The sequence below is a fragment of the Eptesicus fuscus genome, chromosome 1 (assembly GCF_027574615.1).
Source record: "Eptesicus fuscus isolate TK198812 chromosome 1, DD_ASM_mEF_20220401, whole genome shotgun sequence".
In the NCBI taxonomy this organism is placed as follows: domain Eukaryota; kingdom Metazoa; phylum Chordata; class Mammalia; order Chiroptera; family Vespertilionidae; genus Eptesicus; species Eptesicus fuscus.
Genome location: NC_072473.1, coordinates 131,803,928 through 131,819,590, shown reverse-complemented (window position 1 = coordinate 131,819,590; position 15,663 = coordinate 131,803,928). Strand labels below are relative to the sequence as shown.

The 15,663-nt window shown below is 41.6% G+C and overlaps 1 long non-coding RNA gene across 1 annotated transcript in view; it reads right to left on the bottom strand.

Annotated features, from left to right (window-relative positions):
* Positions 1-15,663, bottom strand: part of LOC114226893 (uncharacterized) — an 88,051-nt gene that overhangs the window by 32,307 nt on the left and 40,081 nt on the right. The window lies entirely within an intron of this gene.

Here is a 15,663-nt window from a genome sequence, read left to right as displayed (position 1 = left end):
CAAAGCAAGTATTCTGGTAGATGCTCTGTTCTCTACTGCCTGTCCTCAGCCTCAAACCCTGCCAGCACTCAGCCTTCAGAACACACGAGAAGGACAGAGGGGTGTGCTTTCCAAGCATCACCCATAAGCAGGTAGGAATGGGCTCAATAGGAAGGAAAAACTGCAAAACACAGATGTGGAGGCAGAAACAATGTCCCAGGTGTGCTTAGAGGACAAAAAAAAGAAAAAAAAAAAAGCACAACTGTCAGGAATAAAAGATTCATGGATGGAAGGATTAGAAAAAACCTGACACCTTGATTTCCCCTTTCTGAGTTTAATTCTAATCTTGAAGAACAAGCAGCATGTGCTGTGCAGCTGTGGCCTGGGAGGGCTGGATGAAGCATGAAGATGTGTAGCTCAAGAGCACTGTCCACTAGCAGTGAGATACACTTCTCATCCCAGCCTGGCTTCTTGTCCTGGCTCTCACGCAAGCCCCCCCCCCCCCCATCCCACAGGGTAATCCCTACAAAGGGAGACACATGAAGATGAACGATTTAACCAAGATACCCCCAAGGCTAAAATATCAAATAAAAGGAGTGGGAGGTCAGGGCAAGTGTTAGAACATGTGTCTCTGTTTAGCATGGCAGACATTTCTCAACCCCCTCTCCCCACACACAATTCCCCGCATTTTACCTTGTGGAAAGGTAGGTTCAGTGAGCCAAATTTCCCATTATTTCAAGAGGAAGAAACACTGCAGCATTTATAGCACTGTTTGAGCCAAAGAGACTATATCTACAGACACCAGTATGCATTCCTACATTAGAAGAGGGATCAGAGTGTGCCTTGTCTACTGTACTGGTCCCATCCTCTTGCCCAAGGTCTAACATACATGAGTTCAACATCTGTTAAATGAGTACATAAGAATCAAATATTAGATTAGGCAGCATGTTGTAAGCCAACTTCTTTGGTCTCTCCTCCATTAGAGAAACACTGCACCTTAGGGGAAGTAGATAGAGAAGCAGCTTCTAAGTAAAGGTAAATCTATGTATATCACCAAGTCACTAGCTATTAATAGTGCTAGGGTCATTGTATTTACTCTCCACATCTCCATTTTTCAAGCTCTTTTGTTAGGTTGCTATGTACACTTCAATCTCAATCTAATCTTTTCCTTCCTCTATTCCCCTCTCACCCTCATCAACGATTTCACTCAGGGTTTTACCAAGAAAAAAAAAAAAATTCACATCACAAAGTAAATGGTGAGTGTTAAGTGCAGTTCCATATCAGGCTGGTAGGTGTCACTATATCTATCTCCTCCTTCCAAGGAACAGAGGTCCTGGGCTCCTAGTCTCTGCCCTTCAGAGCCATCCATGGTCCATGCCAGACAGGTAGAAGGGATGTGTATGTACCACATCGGTGGAGCTCTTATATCAAAACAGATTTCTGGGTTTTTGAGATGTATCTCAATTCTCTGGTCTCAGTAGCTCTGGTTGGACTTTTTATAAAGTGTGAGGTTTGAGGGATCAGTGAGTTCCAAGGTGGACAGGGTGAAAGTTCTACCTAAGGAGTATCCTGTACATCCAAATGAAACAACCCTATATAGTAATAAGAAGATAGCTTCCAAAATCAACCACTGAAGTGAGATACTTAATCAGAGTGTCAGGGCAAAGACAAAAATGTCCCAGAAATGAGCAGCTGCTAGGATTGCCAGGACTGAAGAAATTTTTGATCATCTTGCTGAGAGCTTGCAAGACTTTGGGAGATGGTGCCATACTCGGCATATGAAGATATACCATTCAGGGCCAACTTTTAGAGAAAAAGAAAAAATGGGGGTTAAGAAGAGTAGAAGACAGGTTTCATTGGAAAGGCCCATTTACTGGAGGGTTTATGGTTGGTCAAGACTCAGCATTCACAACTAAGGAATTTCTATCTGCACCCATCCTAAAACACACTCCCTTCATCTTCCACTCACCTCAGACAAGTTCTGATCCCATACTATGCATGCTTATATTTGCACTTGGCCTCTAGTTAATATTCTGATCTTCCCCCTATTCCTTTAAGAATGCCAAAAGGTAGTCCTAGAACAAGGTTTAGTTTGATCTATTTCTGCTTGATTAATTGACATATTTGCATTATGAAAATTCTTAAAAGCATGTACAAAAGTAGACCGAATAGTATAATGAACTGCACATATCTTTAACTGGCTTCAAAGATTATTTTTGCCAGTATTGTTTTATCTATCTACTTCGTTGTTGTTTTTTTCTCCCTCAGTTAAAAAGTTAGTAAAATTGGTATTAGAAGGCAGCTGCCTCATTCAAAGCCACCCTGTTAGAAGCAGATAAGATAATTTAGAGCAAGTTTACAAAATTTGAGAAGGTTCTTTTGAGAGATTAAAACTGAGGGGAGCCCTAACCGGTTTGGCTCTGTGGATAGAGCGTCGGCCTGCAGACTGAAGGGTCCCAGGTTCGATTCCGGTCAGGGGCATGTACCTTGGTTGCAGGCACATCCCCAGTAGGGGGTGTGCAGGAGGCAGCTGATTGATGTTTCTCTCTCATTGATGTTTCTAACTCTCTATCCCTCTCCCTTCCTCTCTGTAAAAAATCAATAAAATATATTTTTAAAAAACTGAGGGGAAACAAAATAAAAAAGACAGACCCTGAGTGAAAACTACTTACCACCTTTTTCAGTAAATCCTCTCACTACAAGAAATTAAAAAGATCATTAGGAAAATAGGTGGGCAATATAATACATAAATCTTTTCAGGCCAAGAGATATATTTTTAAAATATTATTTCTAATGGTTAGAGTGTTATGTTTTTTCTGTGGAATTTAAATTGCTAGGAAATGAAAGATTACTATTCAGTGAACAACAGTAACAAAAATCTGCATGTTTATGCTCAGTAATCTAAAAGGTAATATGGGGGAAAGCTTAATTTTTTAAATTGAAATTCAATGACTATACTTGAGAAGAGAGCTCAATTTATGTTATCTTACACCCACCCATATATCTTTTTTTTTCAAATATATTTTATTGATTTTTTTTACAGAGAGGAAGGGAAAGGGATAGAGAGTTAGAAACATCAATGAGAGAGAAACATTGATCAGCTGCCTCCTGCACACCCCCTACTGGGGACGTGCCCGCAACCAAGATACATGCCCCTGACCGGAATCGAACCTGGGACCTTTCAGTCTGCAGGCCAACGCTCTATCCACTGAGCCAAACCGGTTTCGGCCCATATATCTTTTTAAATATAGTTTTAAGAGAGCAAAGACCATTTCTTTTTGAGGTAACTAAAGCACACTTCCTAATTAAAACAGAGAAACAGACATCTGCTCTTCTCCCAGGACTATGATAAAATGTTTTATTTTATAAAATCAGCAGCCCTGATTATTGTATTTGTTGTTCCTCCATCTGTCCTTTCAGTTCTGGCTAAATCTCATCCCCCTTCTCTCTCTACAGCATCCCCAAGTGCCTAAAGAACTCACACCTGCTAAGTGCTCAAAAATATTTTAATTTTATTTTTCAATTCAAACATATTTCCTACACACAGAATTAACCTCTGATGATTTATTTGACACTCTTTCCATTCTTCACAAACCTTACCTTTCTCAGCTTTCCAGCTCTATACCCTTGCCCCAGCTCCATTCCATATCTTTATTGATTTTAATGTTCTGACATTGAAAATAGTGGTGAGTGCTCTAAAGTATCATAAGAATGATGTATTGTGCCAAATACTATGGGTCTATTACCTTTTATAAATCTATGACTGCTTGGAACACTGAAGAAGGGAATCTATTTGAATGGTAGATAGGAGCACAGAACCTCTACACTGCTGAAGCCTTGCAACTGAATCTCTGAGTCTCCAGGCACAAGCTAAACATTTAAAGATAGAACTTACGTGTTTATTAATAAGAACCACATATTAATGCCACTTAATGCTAACAAAACCTTATCCTTATAGTGCATTATATTCTGACTTTGGAACCCTATGATTTTTATGTTTAATAACAATCTAAACTATGTTCATACACTATAGCACCCCTTACTGTTTGATGGATCTAAACCTCATGGACAATGTAATAGCAGCCCCTAAATTCGCTGGGCAAAGGAATACTTCACACAGAATAGTCACTAGCTAATTATTACCTCCATGATGGAGAGATCAAGTAGAAGTGGAAGAAGCCATAATTACTCTGTGAGAAATTCAGACTTGAGGAAAAATAGTATATCCTAAAAGTGAAAACCTAAAATAATGGACCCAGGAAAACACAAATCATTTTTGTTAGTAAGCTATAGTTTCTACTCTTTGAGGTGTCTAGAAATAATATTTTGCTATAGCTATTTGATATGATGGGTGAATCAAGCTAAAGTTTCTTCCATACATCTCAGTGAGGCAGGGAGGACATTGGTTTTAATTTCTTTTGCGTCTAAGTCATGGTTGCTCAACGTCAGCATTTTTGATATTGGGGCCAGATCATTCCTTGTTGTTGGAGAGCTGTCCTGTGCGTTGCAGGATATTTAGCAGACAATAGCATCTCCAATCCCCAGTGGTGGCAACCAAAAGAAATAAAAGGGGGGCTCCAGACATTGCCCGATGTCCCCTAGGGGGCAAAGTCATCCTCAGTTCAGAACCACTGTTTTAAATTCTCAAACACACCCATCTGTGTGTAGCCTATTTTCCTTATCATCCCCCTCCCAACAAAAGCCAAACTCAATATAACCTATGCGTTTTTTCCTAATCTATAAATTTTCTTCAGTGAGCAGTTTTGAAAATGTAAAGAAACCATAAGTGGAATTGGTGACTTGCCTCTGGGATGATACATAAAAAGTGCTAAAAAAAAAAGTTAGTTCCCACTCTCCCTTTTTGTTAAGGAATTTATAGCTTTTCAGGCCTATACTTGTCATTTCAGATACCTTATTTTAAAGGTAAGCTCACATATTTTGAATATGACATTGCATTCAAAATAATATAACAAAAACTTGTGATTTCTTCTATCTTTTCTCTCCATAAGAGCAATGCAAGTATTAACTTTTAGGAAGAACACCAGAATTATAAATACTTATTTATATCTTTAAAGGAAATTTTTTTTACACTTCAATGAATTTTTGCCAGGAGGTATGGTCTTAAAAACACAGCACCTTCAACAATGATATCTAACAGTAACAGCTCACAGTACTTAGGGCATCCCACCCAAGTTTCTATGACGATACTTGATCTCATATAATTTGAATTCCAACTACCTAGTCTCTAAATAAAACCCCTTTCCTAATTCCTTAAAGCATTTTTAGTAATTTGTTGGGGGATGGAAAAGATTACTAAAATTTTCAATTACAGTTTATATTCAATACTAGTGACCCAGTGCATGGATTCGTGCACATTGAAAGGAAATTAATTAGAAGGTGGCCGGTGGGATGGGACTGGGTGAGACAGGCCTGACACATCCTGGAGCCAACCTCCCGCAGTACCTCCCCGGTGTCGTGGAGTGAGCAGGGTCCCTCCAGCAGGTGGGGTCCCTCGGCCAGGCCTGTGGGGATCAGGCCGAAAACGGCTCTCCAACATCCCCTGAGGGGTCCCGGAGTGCAAGAGGGCACTCTGCAAAGTTGCTGCCGTACAGGGTGTGAAACGCAAACGCAAGTGTGCAGTAAACCAGATTCGGGGCTGACAGAGCCCCAGCAACAACATAACCCACGGCCGAAGGTGGAATCGTAGGAATCAGGCTCCCTCTTCTCTGGTTTTGGGGTGCGTCACCTGAGAACCACTGCTGCCAAGTCACTGCAGCTCGGCAGCTCCTGTGTTGAGCATCTGTCCCCTGGTGGTCAGTGCGCATCATAGCCACCAGTCGGATGGTCGGACACTTAGCATATAGCCTTTTATATATAAAGAGATTAGTTCCAGGTGTACAGCATGTGGTTAGACAATTATATAATTTACAAAGTGATCCCCAATAAGTCAAGTTTTACTTTATACTCTTAATAATGTTTTCTAAATTAAGAAATTAAAATTTGACATGAGACTTCAAATCCTAATGGACTGAGGATAAGAATTTACATCAGTTTTCTGAGACTCCTTAACTTTTTACAACTAGGAAATACTAGACATCGTTCAAGTAGAGGCAGGGTTTAAGCATGCCAAGTAGTTGAGAAATCATCCGCAAAATATTAATCACAGCTGAAACCTGACAACATACTCTCCCATGTTCCTTAGGTACAATACATTCCAGCAATTAAAAATATATTTCATTTCCTCTAAGTGCACATTTAATCTGTCAAACTGGATGACAACATCATAAAGCTGCTAAAACTCTGAAACCCAATCTGTTAAACATCTTGAACAGCACTTCTACGAAGAAGAGTTAAGAGAAATATATGTATCCTTTTCAGATGTGGAAAGGTATTAAAATTATACAAGGATTTCAAAATAACACTCTAAACTGCTTAATATGAGTAGCATTTAAAATTCTTGACCTAATTTTAAACTTCCATTTTTGGGGTAAATGGTACTCAATTTTCCTTGTGCTCCTAGGAATGGTAAAGAGTTTAAGATCCCTCTAGCAAACATAGGCATAAACTCTTGAAAACCATGGATTGTATCTTTAAAAGGTGTCAAAGGAAAAGCAGATGAAATGCTGTAATATCCACCCACTGTCACTTAAGACATACAGCCCACGCACTCCGAAAGCCAGCCAGCATCCTGCATCCACCCTTTTTTTCAATCCCACTGCATTAGACCATGGAAACTCAGGATGTGTGGCCACAGCAGCCCCTGCTCTGGCACCGGCTGGCCCACCACGTGGTGTGGCCATGACCTTAGTCACACTTCCCCCTGACATCCTGTGAGTGGGCTCAGGCTGGAGCCAGACCTTCCCACTGAGCGGCCTGTTCTGCTCCTGGAAATGACAAACCCCAACTCCCTAAAACATTCCATTCTCCTCTAACATCAACAGAGCTTCCTGCTCCCCACCCCTCCTGAATAACAGGTCTTTGAATATCATTCACCACCCTGGTCACACCTTTAACCATTTAGCTAATAAGGAAGGTATTTACAATTTTAATTCAGATTTTCATAGAAGCTTGTTCTCTGGTTTTAACTAAATTATTTCAGCTATTAGCACAATAATCACCTCCCCAGGAATTATAAGCACACACAACATTTAGAATCTAAAATAGGGCACTGACAGATTTGTACAAAACAAAGCTCTCTTCCTTAAAGAAGTACTTCTTCACATAGTAGAAAGGGTGCTCTTTGGATTCAAATTTACATAAGAATTATCTTCATGGTCCTTTTTTATTTGAATTAAAAAGATTTCAGAAATCTTTGACTTGTATATATAACTCTTTGGAAAACTATCATTTTAATAGGTTAATGATAAAAAAAAATACTTCCCATTTAGTTTTAGGTGTAGAATCAAGTAAGAAGCAATTTTTGTTTCATCAGATGATGGATATAACTCTATTGGTTGGCACTATTAATCTCACTTTCCTCATAAAATGTGCATGCAGGTTCTAAGGATGGGTTTTCAAGGGAAGACAGAAAGTTGGGTAGACTAACACTAAGAGAAGGGTTAATGCACCCATCGTTTAGACTCATAATATTCTACATATTCAAAAACAGACACAGAAGTTCCAGTTCTGTCTAAGATAGTGTGAGCACACTGCATCCTGTCTTTATCAGTGAACCAAACTATAAAACTTGGAGAGACTGCCTGAGCATCTAATTGAAGATTCTAAAGAAGTAAATAAAAGCAGGCAAATTAGGAAAGACTAGAATTGAAGTAACACTAAACTGGAAATGAGTTTACCATTTCTTTTCCTCCAATATGCCAAGACTGAAGTCACATTGTAAATAGGCACTGGATGCGAAGAGAGAGAGAGAGAGAGAGAGAGAGAGAGAGAGAGAGAGAGAGAGAGAAGATGCCCTGTAGCTCTGGCTCAGGGAGCAGGAAAGTCAACTCCTAATGATGCTTGGAAAGTTGGGGAAATCCCCACTTTCCCTCATTCTTTTTATTCTCTCAGGCCACAGCTCACCAAGTGGTGATGGCAGCCTGTAGGACCAAAATTTTGAGGGAGGAGAACCTTTCTCTGGGTTCAGTGGAGCTGTGGTTCCAAGAGGTTGGGGTCAAACCTCACCATTTTTAGTTTCTGTCCTCCAGTTGCTTAGCCCCAGGGACATGGGCAGACTAGAGTAATGAAATCCCAAGCTTTCTGGCTAAATGACCAAAATAGAGAAGCCCCACAGAATTGGAAAGTATTAAGAGACTATGGATAAGGGGAAGCTTGGGAGAGAGACCCCCATAAAATGCTTATGGACTCCCAGGCTCACTCACAAGCTGTGCATGTGTGGATCTCATCCTAAACATAGTACAGAATACTTTGAAAACTGAATTGTCTATGTCCCAGACTGGTCACTGGGGGTTGCACAAACCAGACACATGCAAATAGCACTGCCAAGGTTTGTCAAACTGAATTGACTGTGAATTGGGACTACAGCTCACAGAAGGTGGATTAGAGCTTGCTCTCTGAACCTAACCAAGTCAACAGCTTGCTAAAACAAATACCAACATCCTTCATGGGATTTAAACAAGATCCAAAGTCTCATAATATAATATTCAAGATGTCCTGGATAAAATCCAAAATTACTCATCATGAGAAAAGATAATGAACAGATAACAATGCTGAAATGACACAGATGTTTGAACTATCTGACAAAGACCTTAAAGCAGCTATTGCAATGCTCCAGCAACCAATCACGAGTAATCTTGAAACCCATGGAATAATAGAAAGTCTGGGCAAAGATATAAAAGCTATGAAGTAGACTGTTGGAAAATGTAGAACTGAAAGATAAACGACCTGAAATAAGAACTCACTGAATGGGCTCAATGCAACATGGAGATCAGAGTTAGTGAACTTGTAGATAAATCCTTATAAAAATTAGCTAATCTGAATAAGAAAAGACAATTTAAAAACAAAACAACAGAGCCCCAGGAATTTAGAGGACAATAACAAAAGGTCTGCCATTTGTGTCATGGAAGTCCCAGAAAGACAGGAGAAAGAGTGCACAATTTAACAAAATAATAGCTGAAAACTTTGGAGACATAAATCTATCAATTCAAAAAGCAGAGTGGACCACATCTAGAATAATCTCAAAGAAAAATGTGCTGAAAACAAGAAAAAGAAAACAATCTTGAAAGAACTGAGAGAAAAATGGCATATTACCTATAAGGTTATGAATTTCTCACTAAATATGACAGAGGAGAGAAAGAAGTGGCACATCATATTTAAAGCACTTATGGAAAAGAAATGTCAACACATAATTCTATATCCAGAGAATATATCCTTCCAGATGAAAGTGAAATTCAGGGAACCTCGTATAAAGGAAAACTAAGATCATTCATTAGCTGCTGACTTTGTCTAAGTTTACAGCTAAACAGGGCTTTTTAGTTAAAAGGGAAGAGATGCCCCAAAGAACATGAAGAATGAAGGAAGAGCAAAGGAAATGGTAGATATCTGGGTAAATATAAAACACTATACTCCTCTTGAGGTCTTTGTTGAAAGCAAAAATTCTAACATTTTCTGTGGGGTTTTCAATGTATGAAAATATAACAGATAAGATAAAAGTAAATAAAGAAGGGAGGACAAAAGTACCTATATGGTGGTAAGGTTTCTACAGTCCACTTAAAGTGGTAAAATGTTGATTCTAAATTGTCAGTGAAGTATGTATATTGCAATCTCCAGAGCAAGTACTAAAAAGGAAAAAAAGATACAGAGATATACAAGAGAACAATCAAAATAAAATGCTAAAAAATATTCAAATAACTCAAAAGAAGGCTGAATACAAGAAACAGAGGAATGAAAATAGAATAAACAGAAAACAATAAAAATGATAGACATAAATCTCAGCATAATGTAATAAATAATGACATTAAACTCAAATTGTCTAAACATGTGAATTAAAAAACAGAGACTATGAGAATGGATAAAAATATGAAGCAACTACATGCTAACAAAAACTCACTTGAAATATATCAGTAGGTAGGTTAAAAGTGAAAGAATTGAAAAAGGTATACGATGCAAACACTTCAAAAGAAACTTGGAGCCCGGCTGGCGTGGCTCAGTGGTTAAGTGTAGACCTAGTAACCAAGTGGTTGAGGGGGGAAGGGGAGGTGACAGGAATGAGGGGGAATTAAATTTCAGGCTCGTAGCTTTTGAGATTGACTTGTCACATATCAACACAGTTAATATAGTTGTCCAAATCCTTATTACCTGGCCAGGGCAAAGGGTTTGAAATGTTGTTCTAGTAAGATGGAAACTGTGGAGCTGCAGATAGAGCAGGGGTGGGAGGTAGGGGTAGGGAGTAGGATCAGGTTTAAGTGTAAAACTGGCCAGAGAAGGCCACAGGGTCTCTACCCCACTCCCACCAAAGCAACTGCCCTCTGAACCACTTTCTGGGATTCCTCCATTTTACACACAGCAAATATTCAGGCATAGGTTAAGTGCTGACATGGCTTCTGCCCACACGTAATGAGCAGTCTTTTAAATTCTTTTATTATTTTGAAGAGAATTCAGCTGCTACAGAAAAAATTGGAAAATACTGCCCTCAGATGTCCCAAGGGAGGTGACTCGGGTTCTGGCATGGACTCTTTGGAAAGGCAATGGGCCAGCCATTCCCAGCCTAAGGGCACTTCAATGGAGTCAGCCTGCATTTGGAAACAAAGTTGTGGCATTCAACTCACTGGCTACAATTCTTCCTCCATTTAGTCAGACACAAACGGAGACTCATAAAGCTGAAAGCGACCTTATGAATCTCCCTGCCCATGCCCTCATTTCACAGATGAGACTGTGGTCTAGATGTGGGAAGTGACTTGCCTAAGGGCGTATACCTTGCTGAGGCAAAAATGGAATTAGAGCCCAATTTCCTGGGTCCTAGGACAGTGCCCTCTCTACATTACACATAAAACAAGTATTGATTGGACAGCTACTTTATATGTGAGGCAATGTGATGACAGTTTCTGTCGCCGTGTTATTTGAACTTCAGTGGGAAATATAGACATTAAATAATTTCACAAATAACTAAAATGGAAATGAGTGTTAAGTTACTAAAGATCAATGAGAAATGTTAATACATTGCCTTAAAAAATCTTCAAGATACAATCCACCACCAGTAGCACCACATTCATAGTGATTCCAATGGAAAAGTTTCACCTTGAAAAGTTGATGAATCTTTCAGTGATTAAGTGAAATTTCATGGTAAGCCTGCAACCTAGACAATGCTTTTGTCTTATATCTGAAGCACAATCTTAGATAGGTACATGGAGGAAAATGTCACATTAGTATACTTAGAAGCTAGAAAAAAAGATGGGCATTTAAGTCATGATTCTAGCCATGGGCACTTTGCTTTGTTGGACCGGGATAAAAGGGCCATTGTGAGGTGACTCAAGCCAAGTATGACCCACATACTGCAGGGGAGGTAGCCCTGGAGCCACAAAGGCCTGAAACAGGCTCCCGCAACCAAAATGACATACTTCAGAGAGCAGGAACTCTCTGCTGAGTAAACCAGGTAGTTCTGAAGACCGGGGAATGAATGCATCTAGGATTCTATGTTTCAAAAGGACATGATGGAACTTGAACCGATAAAACTTCTAATTTTATCTTAGAATCTGACAAGTATAACACTTTCAATGGGAACAGTTCTGGGAAAATTGACAAGTTATTCTTTTGGGAGATGTTTCCCCCACAACTGGCACCCTCATGGTAGAAGCACTTAAAGTGTCTCTGATTTCCCCCTACACTTTCAAGGCATAAATGCAATCATGAAATCTGAGAATTGGAGTGAAAGTGGTCATTATTTTGCAGATGGCGAATTACTACATGGGAGAGTTTAATAAACCATACTCAAATCTGTAGCCCAGGAACTGATCATTCTATTATAATAGGAAGTCAGGTTCTTAACTATATCAACAACAAAATACAGAGTGGGGTGAGCGGGGGCTGGATAAAAGAAGATGAAGAGATTATCCAAAGAACATATATGCATAGTCCGTGGACACAGACAAGTGTGATGATGGCCAGAGGGAAGGGGACGGGGGCTGGGGGGCGGTGGGTAAAGGAGGGGAATGGGGGATATCTGTAATAGTGTTAGCAATAAAAAGTTTAATCGAATGCAAAAAAATAGTATACAATTCTGTATGAAGCATAGAGCCTTTTGGAAGAAAAAAAAAGTAAAGTAATTTAGAAGTTGGCTGAGATAACTACTAGAAGAGATGTTCTAAAAGCATCTAAACTACATTGCAAAGTGAGGTAAACTGAATAGTTTGCAACAGAAAACCAGAAGTAACTGTCAGAGATTGTCACCTCAGTGCTTAGGATTCAGGCCACACAGGTACCAAACTGGTGTCTGACCACCTGCCAGGGCTCCCTGCTTATCATTTCAAAAACTGAAGATTTTTATTTATTTTATTTTTTTAAATATATTTTATTGATTTTTTTACAGAGAGGAAGAGAGAGGGATAGAGAGTTAGAAACATCAATAAGAGAGAAACATCGATCAGCTGCCTCTTGCACAACCCCCACTGGGGATGTGCCTGCAACCAAGGTACATGCCCTTGACCGGAATCGAACCTGGGACCCTTCAGTCCGCAGGCCGACGCTCTATCCACTGAGCCAAACCGGTTTCAGCAAAACTGAAGATTTTTAAAATGTTTTATGTATTCAGCTTAAAACTGACATTTATACCAGCCAATCCTTATGGGACAGAAGTAACTTATCATCATCACAACAGGCTCTAACAATCTAAAGCAGCAGCTACCACAAAGGCTTACGGAAATCTCCCTTCTTGAAATCCTATCTAATAATAGAGTAACATGTAAATTACCATCACTCCACTACGCCCACGATTGGGCAGCGGGAGGCTGGGGGGCAGGACTCGGGGTGGCCTATCCGGCCATTGAGAGGCACGGATCCGCTGCCACTAAGGGGGGCTACCCTGCTGTTGAGAGGCACAGGGGGGGGAGTCCCGCCCCCTGTGCCTCTCAACAGCCACTGAGGGGGCCTGCCGCGGACACCCAGCTGCGCCTCTCAACAGCAGGGTAGCCCCCCTCAGTGGCCGCGGACCATCAAAAGTGGGGGAGCTGGGTGCCTGTCTGCTTCGGCACCAGGCCTTTCAGAAGCCTCCGCCGCACCAGGCCTTTCAGAAGCCGCAGAGGCTTCTGAAAGGCCTGGTGCACCAGCGGACAGGCACCCAGCTCCACCGCGAAAAGTGAAAGCATGTAGGGGACCCTACACGTGCATGATTCAATCATGCACTGGGCCTCTAGTCCTATCTAATAATAGACAAATATGTAAATTGACCATACCTCCGACACACCCACAAGCCACACCCACAAGCCAATCAGAGTGAGTATGCAAATTAACCCAAACCAAGATGGCTACAGCCACAGAGAGCAAGGTTTCCTAGGTAACAGAGGAAGCCAAGCTTTCTGCCTGCCCTTGCCAGGCCTAAGCCTCCACTCAAGCTACAAAGTTTCAATTATAGAAGGTAAACAAATTCAAACAAATGGTGGCAGAGTGGAGCTTGAGAGAGCAGGCCAGGGTTGCCGCCAGCAACAGGGGAAGCAAAGCTTTCCGCACACCCTGGCCGGGCCCACCCACTTAAGGCAACAAAATTTCAATTATAACCCCAACACAAATGGCTGCCGGCCCTCGGAGGGAGCCCCAGGCTTGGCTCAGCTCCAGGCTACAAAGTTTCAGTTGTAGAAGGAAAATAAATTCCAGATACCAGGGCCTCCGCTTAGGTTGCCAGGGGGCGTGGCCGGCCTGCAAACCACCACAGGCCCCTCGCTCAGGCCACCCCATGCCCCAAGGGAATCCCCACCTGATCCGGGACACCCTTCAGGGCAAACCAGCTGGCCCCCACCCCTGTACCAGGCCTCTATCCTATCTAATAAAAGAGTACTATACAGATTGATCATCACTGCAACACACAATATAGCTGCCCCCATGTGGTCAAAGATCCTGCCCCCATGTGGACACAAGATGGCCACCACAAGATGGCCAGCAGAAGAGGGCAGTTGGGAGGCACCCTGCCTGCAAGGGAGGGCAGTTGAGAGGGACCAAGCCTGCAAGGGAGGGCAGTTGGAGGTGATCAACCCTGCAGGAGAGGGCAGTTAGGGGTGACCAGGCCAGCAGAGGAGGGAAGTTGGGGGCAAACAGGCTGGCAGCAGAGTGGTTAGGGGGTGATCAGGCTGGCAGGCAGAAGCGGTTAGGGGCAATCAGGAAGACAGGCAGGCAAGCAGTTGGGAGCCAGCAGTCCTGGATTGTGAGAGGGATGTCCGACTGCCCGTTTAGGCCCGATCCCACCCTCAAGGGGTCCCAGATTGGAGAGGGTACAGGCTGGGCTGAGGGACAACCCCCCTTCGTGCATGAATTTCGTGCACTGGGCCTCTAGTTTATTAATAATAGAATGGTTTACTTCACATTTCCCCAGACCCTAAGTAACCTCAGAAGTACCCTGTTAGTTCAGTAATTCTGTGAGTCGATGGGAAGATGACATGATTCATCTTGGGTTCTCTGTTTCAATGTCTTCATAGTGTCTTCATAGTGAAGAAGGAACAAAATGAAATATGCAGATACACAGATAAAGCTTCTAATTCTATCTCAGGACTTGATAAAAATCATACTTGTTTTTATATATTATCACTGCTGCATCCAGAGCACACAGTACAGAGTCTGGCAGATAGTGGGTCCTCAAAAAATGTTTTTATGATTAAATACACAATCTCACTATTAGACAAAAATTCTTCAAATCTAAAAATATATGCCCTGAAAATCAGTATGTTGTTATTTATATTGATATGCAAGTAAGAAATGAAATATCAAATCAAACATCCATTGTAGTGAGCCGGCACGGCCATGGCATACTCAGCCCCAGGGCGCCTTATGTGCCGTGCCAGCTCAGCCAGGTTCGGTGACCCTGAGAGGGGGTGGTGAAAGGCTTAGAAAAGACAGACAAGAGAATGAAAGCTGGGTCCAGGTGGGACGCTGTCTCTCTGATGGAGAGCTAACGACAGCGCCACGGACTACAAGCCGAGTCTTTATTTTACAGCAGATGCCACGAGGCAAAGTAAGGGCATGGTCAAGATGTTTACAACATTCTCATGGGTTTCAGTCCTACTCAATTACATGCACCTGATCAAGCTTTGTTTCCTTGCAGCCTCTATCACTCAGGCACGTGGGGCCACGTGTTTGGACCATAGGTTCAAGCTTACAACTACAGCTGTTGGCTATCATTGTGCTGGGAGGGCTCTGCCTTCCAGGCTGGGACTTGCACGTGGCCACAAGAGGACTGTGCCTTCTCATTAGTCCAAGGCTTGAACCTGTCCAAACACTGTAGCCACACCCCACAATCCATTTTTAAAATGTTTCTCTTGGTATGGTTTGGTGAAATCAGACAAGTGAGATTAATGCATACCCTTTGTTGTCTACTAGTTATGTGATCTTGGGCAAATGACTTGATTGTCTTAAGTATCTATGGCCTCATATCTAAAACAAGGCAAATAATCTCTTCCTCAGTGTGGCGGTAAGGATTAAATGTGTTCATACTGTCTCCAAATGAAGACCCATGAGAGTATGAGAAAACCTCTCATATTCTCCTTAGACCTCAAACATGGATTCTGAATAGAGGTTTATGACACC